At 35.2% G+C, this 18954-nt stretch overlaps 1 protein-coding gene across 2 annotated transcripts in view; it reads left to right on the plus strand.

Annotated features, from left to right (window-relative positions):
• The window catches only part of ADGRL2 (adhesion G protein-coupled receptor L2), a 429144-nt gene that overhangs the window by 223941 nt on the left and 186249 nt on the right, over positions 1-18954 (plus strand). Inside the window, exon 1 of one of the 2 annotated variants that reach the window (XM_070405460.1) lies at positions 18745-18820. The exons of the other annotated variant lie outside the window; for it this stretch is intronic. The gene's annotated coding sequence lies outside the window, so the exon portion shown is untranslated. Of the gene's footprint in view, positions 1-18744; positions 18821-18954 lie in introns of those variants that run through there. 2 annotated transcript variants of the gene reach the window in all.

The raw sequence follows: 18954 nt of genomic DNA on the forward strand, positions 1-18954 counted from the left end.
AAACAAATCTATGTGATTGAGTTTGAATAACTTATTTTACTGATCTTATACTTTTCCTAATAATCATTTTTAATGTGCACAAAATAGTCTTTTATAAATATAATCTAGGCTAACCCCACCCTCACCCCAGCAACATCAGTTTCATTGAAGAATCTGCAATTTTGTTTACAGTAAAGTATTCATCTTATAGCCTTTCTTCCATTTCTCAAAGATAATCAGTATATACTTCATAGTCTCATTTAGAAGGTCTCTGGTAGTAATTCATAGAGGTCAAGAGATAGACTGATAGCTAGAACAGCCAGTTTCTCCCAGTATAGCGTACAGCAGAAGTACTCAGACTATGGACTTAACTATGTTGGCTAAAATCCTAATTCTACACTTCTCTAGCTGTATGATGTGCAACAGATGATGTAACCAGATAATAATGCATGTTTTATAGGGTTGCTATAATTATTAAATGTGTGCATGCATATAAATACTTAATGCATGATACCTACTAGGTCCTCAAAAAATGTTACCTATATTATAACCCTTTACCTATTTTGGCTTTCAATTTTTAACCACTGTCTAATAGTCTTGACTTCACTCATTCATTCAACAAATATTCATTGAGTAGTGTTTGGTACAGACAAGGCCTAGAGATACACGACCAAACAAATCAAATTCCCTGCACTCATAAACCTTGTACCTCAATATAGGAGAACGGAAAATTTAAGTATGTAAAGTAATGGCAGCCAGTGATTTGGAGAATAAAAAAACATAAAGGTTAGAGAATGTCAGAGAGAATTATTTCAGAGAGGGTGGTTAGGGTCCTCTCTGGAGAGATGACACGCGAGCAGAGATATTAATGAGCCAACAGGGAAGAAACATAAAGGAGTAAAGACGTGTTGCTTTCTCCCTTTCATGGATGAATTTTGTGTTTTCAGTTTAAAAACTGGGCTTATTCCTGTATTGATCTTCTTCCTCATTTCATGCTAAGGAAATCATTTTTGGTTGTTCTTAGCATCTTTCACAAGCCCCAGCTTGTGCTTGAGTCCTGCTGGTGTTATTTTTATAGGTCTTTGCTACCTTCATATATTTGGGCTTGATTATGGGTCCCCCTTTGCCATCTTCGGCGGACGCTGTTTTAAATTCAGAGCCTGTCGGAGAGCCCTGTGCAGCCCACTGGCTTCTCCAGTTCCCTTCCCACTTTCTTGCTCATTAGAATCATTTGTGTTTGCATAGGCAGAACTCTGCTTAAATCAAACTCCAAGAGTGCGCGCCTGCTTTTCCCCAAGGTTCCAATCATTTCCATTTTACCTACTGGTTTCTGTCAGAATCGGGTCCAGAGCAGGAGTTCCCCTTACTGCTTACTCAGCCTTCTGGGAAATGAAATGATCAGCAAAGCTGGTCAAGAAATTGTCAGTGTTTTGCTTTTGAGGTATGGAAGTTTCTGCAAATACTTCAAAACGAAAGTCCCTAACACGAAGATATGTGGCTGCCCTGATAATTTTGTGGTCTGCACTGGACACGCATCCTCTGGCAGGAACTTTGTAACGCAGTCACGTGGTGCTATCACTTCTCTGCCTCTCAACATATGTCCCTCTAGATTTGTCTCCAGTGTTCCTCCACCCGCAGGTTCTCCCATTTACATGTAGGTTCACAGCTTCTAAGCAGCACGGACTATTTACCCACCTTTTCACTGGCGTGGCCTACTTATAACTTAACGGAGATTGGATTTAAATTGTTGATCTGACCAAACTATGCCCAGGAAACCAGGAAGTTTCCCTACAGCTTACTATTAAGAAGCAGCATGAAATCCTAGAACGCTGTGGAATAGCAGGTGGATTTTATTCCTGACCAAGCCACATACTAGCTTGCAGATTGATCACATCAAAACTAATGGGCTCTTACCCAGCTGGTGTGGCTCAGTGGTTGAGCATCAACCTGTGATTCAACCTGCGGTCAGTCGTGGTTCCATTCCCAGTCGGGGCACATGCCCGGGTTGCAGGCTCAATCCCCAGTGTGGGGCGTGCAGGAAGTAGCCGATCAATGATTCTCTCTCCTCATTGATGTTTCCATCTCTCTCTCCCTCTCCCTTCCTTTCTGAAATCAATAAAATATATATATTTAAAAAATAACCCTAACAGATCCTTAATTTGAGGACAAAAGATCTGTAATCCTCTACTTCTAATAATGAGCAAATTGTGGCCTAAGAAGGTGAGTGGACTTGCCCACAGTAAAACAGCTAGTTAGGGATATTCATTGCAAAAAAAGGTTGTTTCCCCCCCTTAGGCCAGTAAATTTCTCCCCTTCCATGATTAGCCCAGAGACTTACTCTCCTCTTCTGTGAAATCCAGATAATATTATCTACCCTTTCAGTGCTTCATGTAGTTGTGAGAAGGGAGCGATAATAGGTATGTAATAATAGTGGTCGTGTAAGGTGGTATTATTACAATGATGATTTTAATGATTTAATCTGTAGGTTTCTCTGGGCTTTTCTCCCTTCTTACTTAAGTAATTTGCATTACAAGTTTAAATCTGTGGTAAAATGTGCTTACTTTGCTAAAGATTTAAACAAATTGTAGGCTGCATCACACAGAAGAAAGAGCGGAGTTTGGGCATCGCTGAGACCATGATGGTAATCTTCCTGTATTTTGTCCCTCAAGGGAAGCATGACATTCCTTCTCTGATTTTAGTTCTCTTGTCTGTGTAAGGGCTGAACATTCCTATCTCCACAGTTGTGAGAATTGAGATTGAAAGTCTCAGTATCACTGGTTGTTCTGATTTTATGTATTTTCTGTATTTTTCTCCTTCCTCTGACTACGAGCTTCTTGATGGCAGAGACTGTTTGTTTATCTTTGTCTGGCACGCAGTAGCCACACAGTGTGTTTGTTGAATGAATTATTTACCAAGGTGAACAATACCGAATGGGTCTGAACGTGGCAGCATTTTGTAAGTCAATGTTTTTCCAACTCTGCCCTTAAGAGCACAAGACTGAATTTTCTAGAGGTGCTTTAGGAGCTGTTAAAAGTAGTGAGTAGTGAACTCCTGGCCTTCGTCTTGCTATAATCTGAGCAGATATACATGTTTCTTTTTAATATAGCGCTCTGACATCTAAGAATGTTTTCAGAGGAAAATGCTTTTTAGCTAAAAGAAAGTTGAAACAAGATGTGTAGTTTTTAGAGTCTCCAAGACACATTTTCTAATTCTCTTTTTACCATTAGGCACCTTAGGAAAGTTAACCTTTCTTTGTCACGATTTCCTCACTTATCACAGGACTTAGGGCACCTCAGGTTGGTTATAGATGGGCAGGAAGCTATTACATGCACACCTGCCATTTCCCAGTGTGGTTAGCCAAGAATAGCAAAGTGGAATCCGTCTGGATCCAGGTGGCCATTTGTATCAGGAGCAGGTGCACACAGACACAGTGTACCTTGGCTTGGCTTCTCTCTTCCTCTGGTTCCCTATGGGCCACACAGCTGCCAGTGACACTACTGCCAGCGTTGAAAAACACAATTTTTAAAACAAACTCTAGATGAATTTATACTTATGGCCCAGGCACTTCCATGTAAGAAAAAAAAAATGCTTCCAAACATCGGGCTCTCTCAGTTCTAGAACCGAACTAGCACAAGCAAGGAAACCTCCTCTGGGCAGGATGGGGAGAAGCAGGCAAAGTCAGGGCCAGGGGTCTCTGATTAGCATCCCTGCCTTCTCGCCTTCCTGGAGGTTTATTTTGAAGATGAAATATAGTAGGAGTAACACTAAAATATTTAGTAATGTGTAAACGGTTGGGCTTGGGCACCAATAGATCAGAACAGATGCTGGTCATAAACTATCAGCAAGCCTTGCCAGTGCGTGCCAGCTGAATGCCAACCCTAAAATAAAGTAACATTAAAATGTCCTCATGATATCTGACACATAGATGGGGCTGGATTAATGTTCATCCCCTATCCTGATCCCCTCTTCCTCTTGAACAAAATCCACTAAAAACAAACAAACAACAAAAGCAAATCCAAGAAGATGTATCCCCAAATAACCTAAAAGGTCAAGTATATTTCACTAGTATGATACATTAATGAAGGAAGAATTTCCAACACAAAAATTCATCCTGTGGTCTACAGTAAAATGAATATTCTTAAAAAATTAATTGTCAACTATTTCCTGAGTTAGAACCCAGCTGTTAGCTAACTGGTAGTATATCTTAGTTACACCCACCAGGGACATTATTTCTCCTCTGAGGTCATAATTTTTCCTGCTAGGAAAGGTTAATTCATTAAATTTAGTTATAATGTATCATTTGCTTTACTAAAGTGGTCGGCAAACTCATTAGTCAACAGAGCCAAATATCAACAGTACAACGATTGAAATTTCTTTTGAGAGCCAAATTTTTTAAACTTAAAATATATAGGTAGGTACATTGTTATTAACTTAATTAGGGTACTCCTAAGGCTTAGGAAGAGCCACACTCAAGGGGCCAAAGAGCCGCATGTGGCTCGCGAGCCGCAGTTTGCCGACCACGGCTTTAAGGCAATGTTTCCCAGGAGTTGGCACTGGAAATGGGGAACACACTACCAAAGTCACCTAGCTTTCTCTCCCAACTCCCCCAAATCTTCAAGAGATTTGGATGCCTTCCTTCCTATTAAGAATCTGCCAGAATGAGCCATTGGAAGTATGTATAGAATTCCCCTGGTAACTTAGCTTAGAAAAAGAGTTAAATTAACCTTTTGGGAGGTTTTGTTGCTTTGGAACTTCTGAGAAAAGGATGGATATTTTTGTTGCGGAGGATATTTTGTCACTGTATCAACTTCAGTACTGGACAAGGCAGGGTAGAGGACAGACAACAGGGGAGAAGGGGTTGGAGGACAAGCATTGACCAGCTTCACCATTTAGTCAAGGGTTCTCTCTGGTCTCATCATTATTAGGTCATGCATTTGCTGGGCATTGGGAAACTGGTTACAGCCTTTCTCTTTGTGTGGCTCTTAGACTCAAGGCTGGCATGCATTCAGTGCCTGTATGAACTTTTCCTGCGTCCCCACTCTTCAAATTCTCTCTTTGCCTGACCATTCTTCATTACTCGTATTACTTCTATTATTATTTGTTTATAAACGCCCTTAAATTCTCTTTGTAATGTGAAGGTTAAAAATTAATAAATAAAAGCTAGTGTGCCTATTGGATAACTGTCTTTAATTTTGTTTAGCTCTTTCAGAATGTAATATGTTTAACATATATTCTTCTAATGTTATGGATTTAAGAAAAACTAAGCACTTTTGATTAAAAGGGAATTAAAATCATAAGCTATGAATATAATAACAGTGAGTAGACTCTCCAAATTGCTAACTTAAAATAAGACAGTCAAAAATACCAGCAACAACACTGGCATACAAGTAATTAATACATTTTTATGTCATCAATATAAAGCTGTATATTTTAAAATGCACTTTGAAATTTCTTTGCTATAATACAATCCAATATGTAAGAATATTCAAAATTGTTCCACATTAGTTCGTACAATTGTGGGCATTTATTCAGCAGCATTTTAAAGAATTGTCAACTATTTTATTAATGGTACCAAAATAATAGCAAATATTTAAAGACTTATTATGTGCCAGGTACTACCTGTACTGATTCATACAACCTTCACAACAACACTATAAAATATGTGTAATTAGTATCCCCATTTTATAAGTGAAGAAAGAAAGTAACAATTTATTTAAAGATAAGCTTAAGGACACACAGCTTAAAAATGGTGGAGTTCAGGTCTGAACCCAAGTGGTCTGGTCCAAATTCTAACCTTTTAAATTCTGTTGCTTTTCTAAAAAACAAAATAAAACAAAAAAAAAGTAGACATCTTAAACTTAACATGAACCAAAGTTAAATGAAGTTACACTTTACTTTATGAGGGCCTTTTCAGATCTTTTCAACAGTTCTTTTTTCAAGGTGAGGGAAAAGAAAAGGCTAATCTTCAATATAGTTTTAATTTTTTAAAAGTAACATCTGTGGCTTTTTTGAAAGAATATGTCATGTGCTTCAGTGGTGGTGCTTCAAAACCTTTTGCAGAGCAAAGTGATTTAAAATGGTATTTACCAAATTCTCAACTGTACCAAATCACAGAATTTTAAGTAAGAAGTGAATATAAATGATTTCAGCTAGGTATAGCTTCATTGGATGCTTATTAAGCATCAAGAAAAGGAATTTCACTTCTCAATGTATGTGTTGTTAAAAGTCAAAAATAATAATGTTTCATATTTTTGTATGGACATGAACTAAGTTAATTGGCCAAATTAATTATCCCCAATTTTTGTATTCAATGTATCTTTTACCTTACTATTTGGCAGGAAAAGGGAAAAGGGAGAGAAGACACAATTTTTTAAAAATAAATACTATGATTACTAGAAGCTTGGTTTTATTTTTGTCATTTAGAAGAGCCTTGCTTAGTGAAAACTAGGAAAGACACTTCTAACATGAAGAGGATCCATTCATTTATGCCAACATGTTTCTAGGTTACTTGGGAAATTATCTGTGATGTTTTCTTTTAAATGGAGGCTATCCCAACATTTGACAGACATAATTGTTCTAATAAAGTTTTTTTTAATATGATTTTGTTGATTTTAAAAAAAGGGGGAAGGGAGAGGGAGAAGACAGAAACATTGATCATTGATCGTCTGCCTCCTGCACGTTCCCTATTGGGATCGGCCGAATCAGGCATGTGCCGTGCCAGGAATCCAACTGGGGACCGTTTGGTGCTTAGGATGCTGCTCAACCAGCTGAGCCACATAGGCCAGAGCTGTTCTAATAAAGTTTTAATGGTGAAGTTGCTTAGATAATTCTTTAACAAATTAGGCAGGTGTGTGTTCTGAAAAGAACAGTTAGTTAAAAGTTTTGTAAAACTGGTAAATAAGGAGAACAGTATTGCAATAAGACTACCACATTAAGTACAAATGGGCCTGACCAGTATGGCTCAGTGGTTGAGCGTCGACCCAGGATGAAACAGGAGGTCACAGTTCAATTCCTGGTCAGGACACATGCCGGGGTTGGGGGTTTGATCCCTGGTAGGGAGCATGAAGCAGGCAACCGATCAGTGATTCTCTCTCATCATTGATGTTTCTATCTCTCTCTCCCTCTCCCTTCCTCTCTGAGATAAATAAAAATATATTTTAAAAATAAGCACAGTCTCTTCAGAAAATATGTACTATTCAAGATTTTTAAAAGATATAAAGGATATTTTGCAAACACTCTAATGTAAGAATTTTTTAAAACCAGCATGTTTAATATAGGTGATTCTTTGTGAAGTAGTTTATTATGATCACATTATGTAAAACAGAGCTATCTTCCATGGAAAAATATTTTGACCTCTAATCATATTAAAATTTTGTATGTGAAAATATAAAATATAAAATCAAATTAGGAATAATGATAATACAAATAAGAGACACAGCATGGATTTGGGATAGTAAAAACGATGTTCTTAACTCAGTTTCAGTCAATAATTTCAAGTCTAAGTAAATACTCACTTTTGAAAAGTATAATCTTAAGAAAGAATATTTTTGAACATATCTGAGACCATCAGTTACTTCTAGTACTTTTCAGTAAAGGCTTTGCCTGTTTGCCTTAAAGCATTTTCTGTTTAGCTGTTTCTGCTATACAAGCATGTCTTAATTATTTGTTTAACTAATAGCCTTTAAACTAGGGTATTAATCCTTAAAAGGGTGTTTGTTCACATTTGTTTATAAGGCTGAAGAAGACTGAATCTTTCATTTGCTTCCCTTGGTGAACTATATTATGGGGTTTTAGGTGATACAAAAATAATCAAAGTCATGATTTGTTACTGCTGAGGTATCTTACCATGTCGAGAAACTGACAGAAAGAAAAGAAGGCAAGAGTAAATAACTGTTGAAAAGTGGTGTCAAGTGGGAAGAAAAAGAGAAAACTGGTAAATGTGAATATAAATAGAGAGAGGATTAAGCCAATGAGTAAGAATAACAGGGGTACTATAACTTAAATATTGAGTTATGTAGTAAGTGCACAAATGAAATAGTTTATATGCAAATCATTTGGACACAGTAAAGCATAATTACTACAATTCAATACATTTCTTCACATCTTACCGGTACAATGAATATTGACAGCATAAGTCACACGTGCGTTCATATACACATTACTGACCACTGGTACTCAAAGATTTAAATATTCATAGAAGCGAGGAAGAGAAAGTTAATGAGTGAAGGGCAGTTAGGAGTTGGTTGAATTATGTATTCCTCTTATCTATTTCAGACTTTATAGAGATAAAAGTGAAGCTACATTTCACTTTCTGTGAAGGCCACTGTTAAAGTAGAGCATAAAACATCACAAATTGGGCGATTCACTATATAAGATAAGTTGTGAAGGGCTAGTAAATAGGGCATGGTGGCGAATGTGGGTGAGTCAGAGAGTGAATGTTTCGTTTAAAAAGGAAGGTCTCTCCTGCTAAATGTTGTTATGAGGTCATGTACACAAAATGTTGCCACATCATCCCATTTTTTTTCTAAAAGCTGTAAATCTCTATTTTAATTGAAACCTCCTAATATTTAAAAGTTGACAAATAGTAAATTAAAAAAAAATACGTGTGTGACCCACCTATGGGGCCAGTAAATTAAATTTGTTGGCTAGATTTTATACAGGCCAGCAGTTTGTGACTCTATTGTATACTGTGCTGAGAGCAGGGCATATGAAATTTAGTGAGATTTTAAGGAGCTTGTTGTCTTGTGGAGGAGCAATAAATCAATAAATACAATGATGTCTAATGTGTTATGATAATGAATGTTAATTTTGATAGTCCTTCAACACTGAGAAATTCTATGTCATCAAAGAAAGATAAAATGATATTTAGTATTATTTTCTTAGATAGCAAAGTGCTATACTAACATCTTTTGTAAATATTTTTAAAAACACAGGAATTTAAATTTTTAAAAAAGCATTTAAAGTATCAACAGGAAATCAGAACATCTTCCTTGGAAATTTTGATTAATTAATTTACTCCTTAAGAAAATACAAACTAAAATTTGCTAATGATTTGGCAGGAAAAAACTTAGTTAAAATCCTTTATGGCTCTTGGATGTAGGGTTCTAGTCTTTGAGTGCTTAGTGAATCATAAATGAGATAAGATGAAAGTATGATACTTTTTACCATAATGTATAAAGTGTCAGATGTTTTGCCTTTGAATAAAACCAAAGTACCAGGGTGCAAATTATAATCCTTGAAAAGCTTCATGTAAGTCCCATTGATTCTAATTTCTGAGGTTCCCTAGACACATCTTTATCTTATTTAAGTTGGGATGGAAAAGTAGAAGGGAGAAGGACTGTTCTATGTAAAATGGGTCAGTCACTTTTCAACTTCTCAGAATTCAAAACCTCAAATTAATTTCCGCCTTCCTTGAGTTATTCCCATCTTACACACACACACACACACACACACACACACTGAGGTAATTTATAGTGCTAGAAACTCCTTGAACAATTTGTCTAAATTTGCATTTCTATTTACTTGAAAGCACACACAAAAACAGTATTATTAAATTAATTTTTTGGAAAACACTCAAATTTTCATTGTAATCACTTAATTTGTGTGAATATTAAAATATTTACATGTGGCCTATGAAAATATTTCAGTAGCTTGACTAACCAAATTTGTTAATAAATAAACTTATATATGCATTTATATTTACATTTGTGATAAATATATTTGTATACAATTTTTTAGGTTATTTGACTTGTAATATCCAATGTGTTACAATACTTGGAAAGCAAGTAGCCTTATCATTGAACTAAATATTATAATACTGTGCATTATTATAGGATCCTAATTTATTTATTCCATAAATACTTTTCCACAACTACCACTCAGGCCCTTTGTAGACACTAAATAGGTCTCTGTTCTTCAAAACTCTGAGAGAAGGTGAAGTGTTTCAAAAATTATTTTCTCTGATGGGTGCATGCCATTCTGAGCAGTGTAATATCATTTCTTGTGTCAGACCACTTACAGCTATTTGGGGGCCATGTCAGCAGGGAGGGAGGAGCTTCCAGAAAGAAAGTTCCAAAAAGGAGTTTTAGGTATCCGGAGCTTTTTAAAGAAAGACTACTGTCTTCCCAAGAGTTCATGATGCTACTTTGGCATATTAGGGACCTTCAAAGGCTGTATTAGACTGTTGAGGGCCTCTCATACTTCCTTACTAAGGTTTGAATATGATGGGTAATAGGTATAACATGGTATAGTGTAAATACCACAAACAGATTGAGATTTTAATATGCATATAATTAAAGCTAAAATAATTTATTGAAAGGATGGGTCACACAATTAAAATAAAACCTGAATGAATCCACCAAAACCTAATATAATGGAGAAGGGAATAGTAGCCCAAAGGAAAAATTGTCCAAAAGAAAGACTAGAGGGTAAAAACTATATATATATATATATATATATATATATATATATATATATGGCATGTTTAAAAATAAAATTAATGACAACCTGTCATCATCATAATTTATGCTATAACTTTACCAACGTTGGGGGATTATTCAATAATTTTCATTGTTTTTTATGAATAATAATGAATCTTCAGGGGATAAAAAAGAACAATAAGATCTATTTGAGAGAAAATCTTGCAAAGCAATAGTCTGTGAAGAAATACTATATAGTTAAAATTCCCGAATGCCATGCATATTAAGCACATTATATAAATCTTTATGTCCTAATTAGTTTTGTGTGTTTGCTTACAGACTTTTGTGTATATTTTTTACTTTCCATGCGTATTTGCCCTCTGCTTCCACAGATGATTTATTTTTCTGGGGACAGTATATGTTTACCACTTTGCAGTAGCACCTAGAGGACTGACTTGAGGAAAGCAGGTTTTCTAGGCGTCCTGAATAATTGCCTTTATTATCCTTAGATTTTGAAAATTATTTCAGCCTACAATCTCGTTAAAAATGCAAAATTAAAAATGAGTTTAGAAAAGAATGTGCACGTTCCTTTGACATTAAATCACCTGGTTATGCCAAATGTAGCACAAATGGCCCTCTGACAGGGGTCCTGTGCAGTCAGTGGGTGATCAAAGACCACAGCAGCAGCAACACCGAGTCCCACTGGTGGTGTCAAGGACAATGTATTCTGAATTCTATTTTGTGTGTCTTCTGTGAGAGCGTGCCAGAACACAAACATATAGACCCGGATATATACATATACACGTGCATATATATAGACTTTACAGAATTTAAATAATTCATTCAAATAAATTATTTACATGATTTAAAAATTCCTTTGTCAAACAGATTAATGGAACCTTGTTATTCAAAAGATAAATCATTTTATATGAAGTGGCAAAGACTTCAAGGGCTAATAAAGGTTTTATGAGAGATAAACTTTTAATGAATTAATACTTTTGCATGTACTTATTTTCCATATACGTAAATATACACACAAGTGCTTACAATAATATGTATATAAACATTTCTGACTGATTTTTAAGGAAACAGTGTTCAGTGTTTAAAATAAAGTATTTTTATAGATTTGATTTTTAGGAGCTGATCAGGGTTGTAATTCACCAAGCAAGTAGAAGGAGGTTTAAATAACAGTGCTGTAAATGTTATCATTTGTGTAATAAGATAAAAGAAATGTTTTTTTTCTGTTTGTAATTTATATGAACCCATAATAATTAGTCCTGAAGAATTTTATATATGTTTTCGATGGTTTGAAATGTATTTAGCACTCAAGTCTTTTAGCTGTGTAGGTCTTAATTAGAAAGATATTTTGCTCTAGAAAATTATGGTGCACTAGTATTTTTATAACAAGACCTTAAGACCCTGGGAAAAATTTTAAGGATTTTTATGGAGCTCAGTACACATTCTTTAGCTAAATTTTGGCATAGTTTCAAATTGGGACTCCAGTGAAATTCAATTGGTTTATTTTATAATTAAAAACAAGAAAATCATAATAACAAAAAATATCTAATGTATAGCACTCGTGTTTATAATGGAAACATCCATAAAGAAAGAAACATGTTCTAACTTTTCTCATTACTCCAAAGGGAATTGCATCTTTAATCACACAAAGCACCAACTGCTTTCTAATTTTGTTTAAAGTGTTTCAATACTTACAAAAACCAGATCAGGTTATTGTAAATCTAGAGCAAATTAGAATCATTGGCCTCTGCTCAGCTCTATGTAAGCGTTCTATGTAAATCATAAATTTAATGGCATACTAAGACACACATCTGTTTCAGTTTTGTAGAAGTTAATAATCTAACTACAGAGTATTTAAACACTTCTTTCATTAACTGGAAAATTGAAGCAAAGATAGACTTTCCTCAGTTATAAGGTGTAATATTTTAGCTAAAAAGTTTGATAAGCTATAAATATACCTAAGTAGTTAAAGGTAGCTTTATAAACAATCAATCTAGTATCTATCTATTTTTGACATTACATGGTTTCCCATGTATAGAAATAATCAATATAAACAAACAGGCTGAATTATCATCTCAAATCCATACCTGCATAAAATTATTTATATATATATTAGTATATATATAATTTAAAATCATTTTGCAAAAGGGCACTGGAGAGTAAATTTTGAGTAATCATATAAAATGTCAAAATTCATTTATAATATTTTTCAGATTCCTTATTCTATTACCTATAAGTTTATTTTAAAATGATAAATGATAGTCTTCTGGAGATCCATATTATATGAAAAATAGTTTATATTCTTGGATTTCTTGAACATTTACATTTTATAGCTGACATTCTTACTCAGCTTTTCTGTAATGTTACTTTAACAAACTATAAATATTTTTCATGTTATTTCCATGACCTCTTTCTTTAAGACATGCCACTTCATATATAGCAGTAACCCAGTGTTATAATAAATAACTTTGTTTCAATTATCATTAGATAATAAACAGGAAATTAGTTTTTCTTGCAGTGTATTCTACGTTATCTGAACAATGAAATATATGTGGTTTGAATTTGGGTCATTAATTCAGGTAGTAAGGACATAGTACTAATTAAATTGGTATCATAAATTACATTCCCATAATGAAGGGGAGCACTCTTAAAGCACTAATAATCCTCTGTAGTTATATTGTAGATATGTGTTTCAGTAACCAGGACAGTTGGATAAGAGTGTAGATGGTTCAGTGCATGTCTCCATCCCTCAAACAAAACCCTTCAAAGAATATATTATCGAGGTGATGGTCTGGCAACTTCTCTTCAATGTAGAGTAGCTAGAGAGGTTATTTGTGTGTTTTTATTTTTTAACCTAAAACACATTTTCTTCATTGGGTATCACTCAACAGATCTTATCATTACCAAATTATTTCAGTATTCCTTTGAGATGTAAGTGACATTTTAGTAGAATTCTAAATTTGGATGCTAATTTTCAAAGAAATGGACTCTTTTATAAAGTACTTCTACTTATCACAAAAATATCACTATTACATCATTGTTTGGTCTAGGACCTAAGTGATTGATTTCATAGTGACCTTAAGAATTCATTGTAAAGGGTTACAATAAATTGAAAACTTAATCATAAAGATTTAAATTATTCTTGAAGACAGAGATAGCAACATTCTATTATCTTATCAAGATACTATGATGAGAGCTAGATTTAGAAGAAAATTATTTGCAAATTGCTGTTCTCCTTTTCACATATTCAGACAAATTTATTTTTACTAAAATATATACAACAAATAAAGGCCTTTAAAAAAATAAAGCATATAAGTAGAGTTAAAAAGAACTATTATATTAATTATAGAATAATGAAAAACGTTAGTAAAGCTAATATATACAATCAGAAGTATGAACCAAATTCAAGGTGGAACATCTCATGTTACAGAATGTTAGCCTACCAAATATTTTCAAAACTGAAACAAAAAATTTTTATGTTTAGAAAATACTAAGATCATATATGATAATTATTATTTTATGCTGGATCATTAAGAAAACTTTATGCATTGTAGTCTGAAAATACTAGAAGTGTTATATAATTGTATCTTTGACTCACTTTCTAAAACACAAAAAGAGCATTTGTGAGTTTGTTTCCTGATTCTTACAAGCCTTTTCCAAGTTTCGCTATATCACAATGAACTATGACGTAAGTAATCACAGTCATATTCTCAGAGGCACTAAAAATTCAATTTGGACTTCTTCAAAAATGCTATTTGGTAAACTTTAAGGGTTTGGATTCAATGGACTGCCTCTACTATTAACCATTACTTTTGTTTGCACCTGAGGTATTCATAATACCTGATCAAGAACTTCCCATTCAAATGTTTTATATTTAAAACTAAGAGTTGTAATATTAGGTTACTCTTAGTTTAACTTCAAAAATGAAAAATATATACAGACAGTTCATCTGTATTGTTGACAGAGGTTTGCATACGTTAATAAAAGGAAGACCTATTTTTAAATTATATACTTTAATAAAAAGCACTTGGTTATGAGTATTTATGATGAACAAAATGATTAGTATACAAAGTTATAGATAGCATTTTAATAAAATGAGTGTTCTTATAGTTATACTTCATGGTTTGACAGAAACATTGATAAAAGATGATCTATATGAACCAATTATAGAAGATTCTCAAAGTGTAGAGATTAACAGGAGTTATGGGGACAATCTATGTGAAAGAAAGACGAACTTTGAATTGGGTAAGACTCAGTGCAACAATAATTATGAGAGATTTTTTAAAAAATTGCTTACGTTTGAGTATCATAATAAGGGTATACAAATTTTATAATCCTTTATATAGTTACACATATATAAACACTAAGTGCACAGAATGAGTCATGCTACCAGTTGTAATGCTGAATATTTTTAAAAAGTATTAATCACAAAATGATAGGTACTTAAGAACATATATGTGATTATATACTCCTAAATGATATCATTAAGCATAGTATACTATAATCATTTTTATACTATAGTTTAAAGTGTCATTATTTTTGGAGATGACATCCTGCATTTTAGATAGAGTTTGGCCTTCTTGCACAAAGATTTAGTTAGTTTGGCGAGAGCTGGGAGAATAGTTAAACTTATTGGCTTTGCCAAATGCTTTCATATGTTTCTGTTCTCATGGAAAATGAGTTTTGATTTCTTTTCAGCCTACATGCATGGCAAAGCTAAAACGAAAAACAAAGCTTGCAGCTTTCAACCAGTTCTAGTTAAGTTTGGTATTCACATATTGCTTTGATCTCTAGAGCTTTAAAATATTTTCTAGAGTATGCAAAACTAGTTTCAGCACTAAGCATCATTGAACAGTAACAATGAAGAAGAGGAAACTGATCAGGTTTAGGATGAAATGGAGCCAATTTTGTTTCCATTTCTGTATCAGAAGCTAGAACAGTTTCACATGTTTTCTGTTTGTTTGTTTTAGTTTAGAACTCTCACAGAGCTCTCATCACAGGCCAAAACATGTTCCCCATAATGAATACAACTTACCCTCACTGATTGTTCTCTACAGCTGTGTGGCTCAAACGTCACACAATTTTTGGCCCACTATCAAGTTCTGGGTCTTCTCCCCAGCCCACCCCAGCCCACCCCAATGCCAGGGTGACGCAGTAAAGAAGTTACTCAGTGTGCTACCAGCTTATAATACTCACAATATTTTGTAACCAAGCCCACTTTCATACTTCTTCAGTATCTTTAATTTGGCACCCAAACTATTGTTAATCATACATGTGGTCTGACAAGTACTTCATCACTTCCCTCTAAACAAAAATGCTTGGATGATATATAGCTTTAAAAATTAGCATAATTTCTGTATCAGAAATATGTGAACCCACAATGAATAAAATAATCTTCAGTTTCTTAAAGTTGCTTAAATTAAAAACATGAGTTACTACAGCTGGAAAAAAACATGTATGGTTAAAATGTTTGAAGCCCATCAATCTCTCTAACCACATAAGCTAATGAGTTCCTTCTGTTTTCTTTGAATGAAATCACCATGAGTGGCTGGATGTTGATTTAACATAAAACAAATGGAAATGGGTGTTTCCTTTGTCCTTTGTAGAATTTATTTTTAAAAACAATTAGCAAGTACTATGAATAAGTCAATGATTTTGCCATTACTTAAATAATAATATAGTTTGAGTAGTTAAATTGATTGCATTATAGTGAATGCATAACATACTCCAACTCCCCTTAACTTGCTAACATCTGCAGATATTATTAAGCTTCTCATTTCATTTTTTTCTACCATAACACCTGTATTGTTATAAATTATGTTTTGAATTGTCATGAAATGTTAGGCAAATTATGTTTTCTGGGTGTGTGTGTCATTTAAGTGTTCCTTTGTAAGGGCAGGTTTGTGGCTAACAGCTTAATCTTGAATATATCAATGCAATTAAAAGCTGTTTCAATTCTTTCTTGTGGGTATAAAGAAGGTTGAAGCATTATTATATGTAAAGTACAAAGAAAGAATTAAAAATTCTTCAATATTTAAAACATTATCCTAGAAAAGGAATACCTTGAGGTGTAATTTTAAAAACACAGTAAGCTTATTATATTCTTAGAAAAAAAAAGGTGTTGAACCCTTTGAACTCTATAAAATACTTTTCCTCTGGAATAAAAATTAAAAACTTGTATGAAGCACTTTCCATTCCCTATAGTTTTAATCCACTTCTGACAACTTCTTCCCCCTCCCATGCATCCTTCCTTTCTTGTGAGGTAGTCCCTGTAGAAACATAGTGAAGAGTGACTCACTCATGTCCAGAGCATTAAAAATGCCAGACCTGTGAAATGTACACAGTAGGTTCTTGCAGAGATTCTTTCTGAGAGAGTTAGATAAGTAAGTAAATAAGCCAACATATGGCCAGCTTAATTCAGGCAAAAATTTCTATTGATTACTTACTAAGCTCACTGAATAAAAACTTCAGACCAAGTTTTGCCTCCCAAAAGAAAATAGGATTAGACTGATCTATGCACTCATTGGGGCTTCTTGTGAATCATGCCCAGATGAGTGAGAAACCTTCAAAGATAAACAAAAGAAAGGGCTAAAATATTTCAGTAAATTCAAATTATTATCAGTTTGATATATTTTGGTTTACAATCTTCAATAAAATAAATTTAAATTCCAAAGGAGACCACGATATAAATGACCTCTGAGGTTTGAGAATTCTATATTTCTGCCTTTTGTTGATCTAAAGTAGCCTGATTTAATTTTCCTAGATAGATCTGTTGTATGTATACATTCTGACATTGTAAAAACTTAGGTACATAATAAGGTTTCATACCAGCTCTGGATAAGTGTGGGTTCCTCCCCCCTCCACCTCAGGCTAATTTATATCCTGCTTCTAAGAAGTTCCAAATGAAGGTGTTTATGTAGTTTATAACATAAATGCTCGGTTCCTCTTACCTTTTAGAATGGTGAGAATAGTAAAGCATCAATACATTCAATAGAAAAAAAACTGATCACCAAGGATTCATGTTTTAATTTGGGAAGTAGAATGAATTAACCAAAAGAGCATGTTTCAGTTACTTGTACTTATGTACTTTTAACTTAATAATTTTTACACGTTAAGAACAAACTTGACCAGTAGCTGGATTTACTTTAGAACTGCAAGTATCTGGCTTTGTGACAAAATACTGATAGGTATTTAGAGTCTTCCTGTTTTTTGCACAATCTGCTGTTGACATTTTAATAACATTGTTGTTTGAAATGATTTCTGAAGTATGATGACTGCAACATACCCGCAGCAACAAAAAGTACATATTGTTTCTGAAAGCAAAGAAGCTCAAGTTTCGTCGTATTTACTAGAGATTTAAATCTTGGAGAATCAGTTTTTCTTGAAAGCCAATGCAAACGTGCTTCTTTAATTGATGGTTGCACTCATTAGTAGAATCAGTAATTTAGAAATATATCTGAAAACTCAGTCACTTTCAGCTCAGGAATTTTGTAATTTTTTTTTTTTTTAAATCCAGGTTTGGTTTTCCTCGTATGCAGAGGATACTTAACTGCCTTTTAAACATTTTTCAAGCATGATTTGTCCCGTCGTGGTCTGTTCTCTTCCCCTTGGATGCATCGTTGGCGCTGCCTGGATGCTTGCTGACACTACCAACCGAGAGGTCCAAGGAGGTGTGCTCAGAGGACAAGAGCAAAAAGCAGCCTCAATGGAAGGAAATGAGGGAAACAGACCTAACAGCGATGAATGCACTTGGCGAGTCCAGAGCCTTGTAGTCTCCCTCCCTTCCTTTGCTTATCCTGGTGGGTTTAATCAAAAACAAACAAAACGCTCTTGTGAAATAGAGTCAATAAAGTCAAAGTTTGGCTAGCTCTCTGCAACTACAAAGAAAAAGTCATCGCAATTTTAAAAAATGTAACTTTCATTAACGAGCGCGCCGGAAATCTCAGGTATCAAAGACACATGAACCCTGGAGCGTCCCCCGCGCGCCGCAGCCGGACGGAGGCAGCCGCGGCGCACAGACGTCCTTTCTCCTCGGAGCCGTCACACAAAAGGAGGGCTGCGCGAACTAAAAGTTTCGGGGCCTCCGGCTCGCTGCGTGGAGAAAACGGAAAACCTGGAGACGGGGAGGGCCCAAGACGCATCCCGGGCGCCTCTTCCAAGCGCAGGCAAGGAGAGAGCTCCCGGGCCTGGAGGGGAGAAGGGAGGGGGCGGCGAGCCGCTGGCCACCCCCCACCCCCCACCCCCCAACGTCCCGCCTCCAGGGCCAGAGCGCCCGGTTCTGCCGCGCTCGCCCCAATACCCTTCACCCCGCTCCAGACAGAAATAAATGTTTAGATTGAAAGTGCGTGTGTGTGGACAGGATGGAGAGCGCGCGCCGGCGGAGCGCGCGGAGGACCGAGCGCGCAGTGAGTGGAGTTTGGGGGGTGGGGTGGGCTGGGGGTGGAACGGGTGTGCGGACTGGGTGGGGGAGGCTGCCGGCGGAGTCCCGGGACCGAGGTGGGGGGCGGGGGTGTGCCTCGCCGGAGGGGAGGGGCGCGAG

Source organism: Myotis yumanensis, unplaced genomic scaffold (assembly GCF_028538775.1).
Source record: "Myotis yumanensis isolate MYYU_CA2020_CCGP unplaced genomic scaffold, mMyoYum1.0.hap1 SCAF_2, whole genome shotgun sequence".
Lineage (NCBI taxonomy): Eukaryota > Metazoa > Chordata > Mammalia > Chiroptera > Vespertilionidae > Myotis > Myotis yumanensis.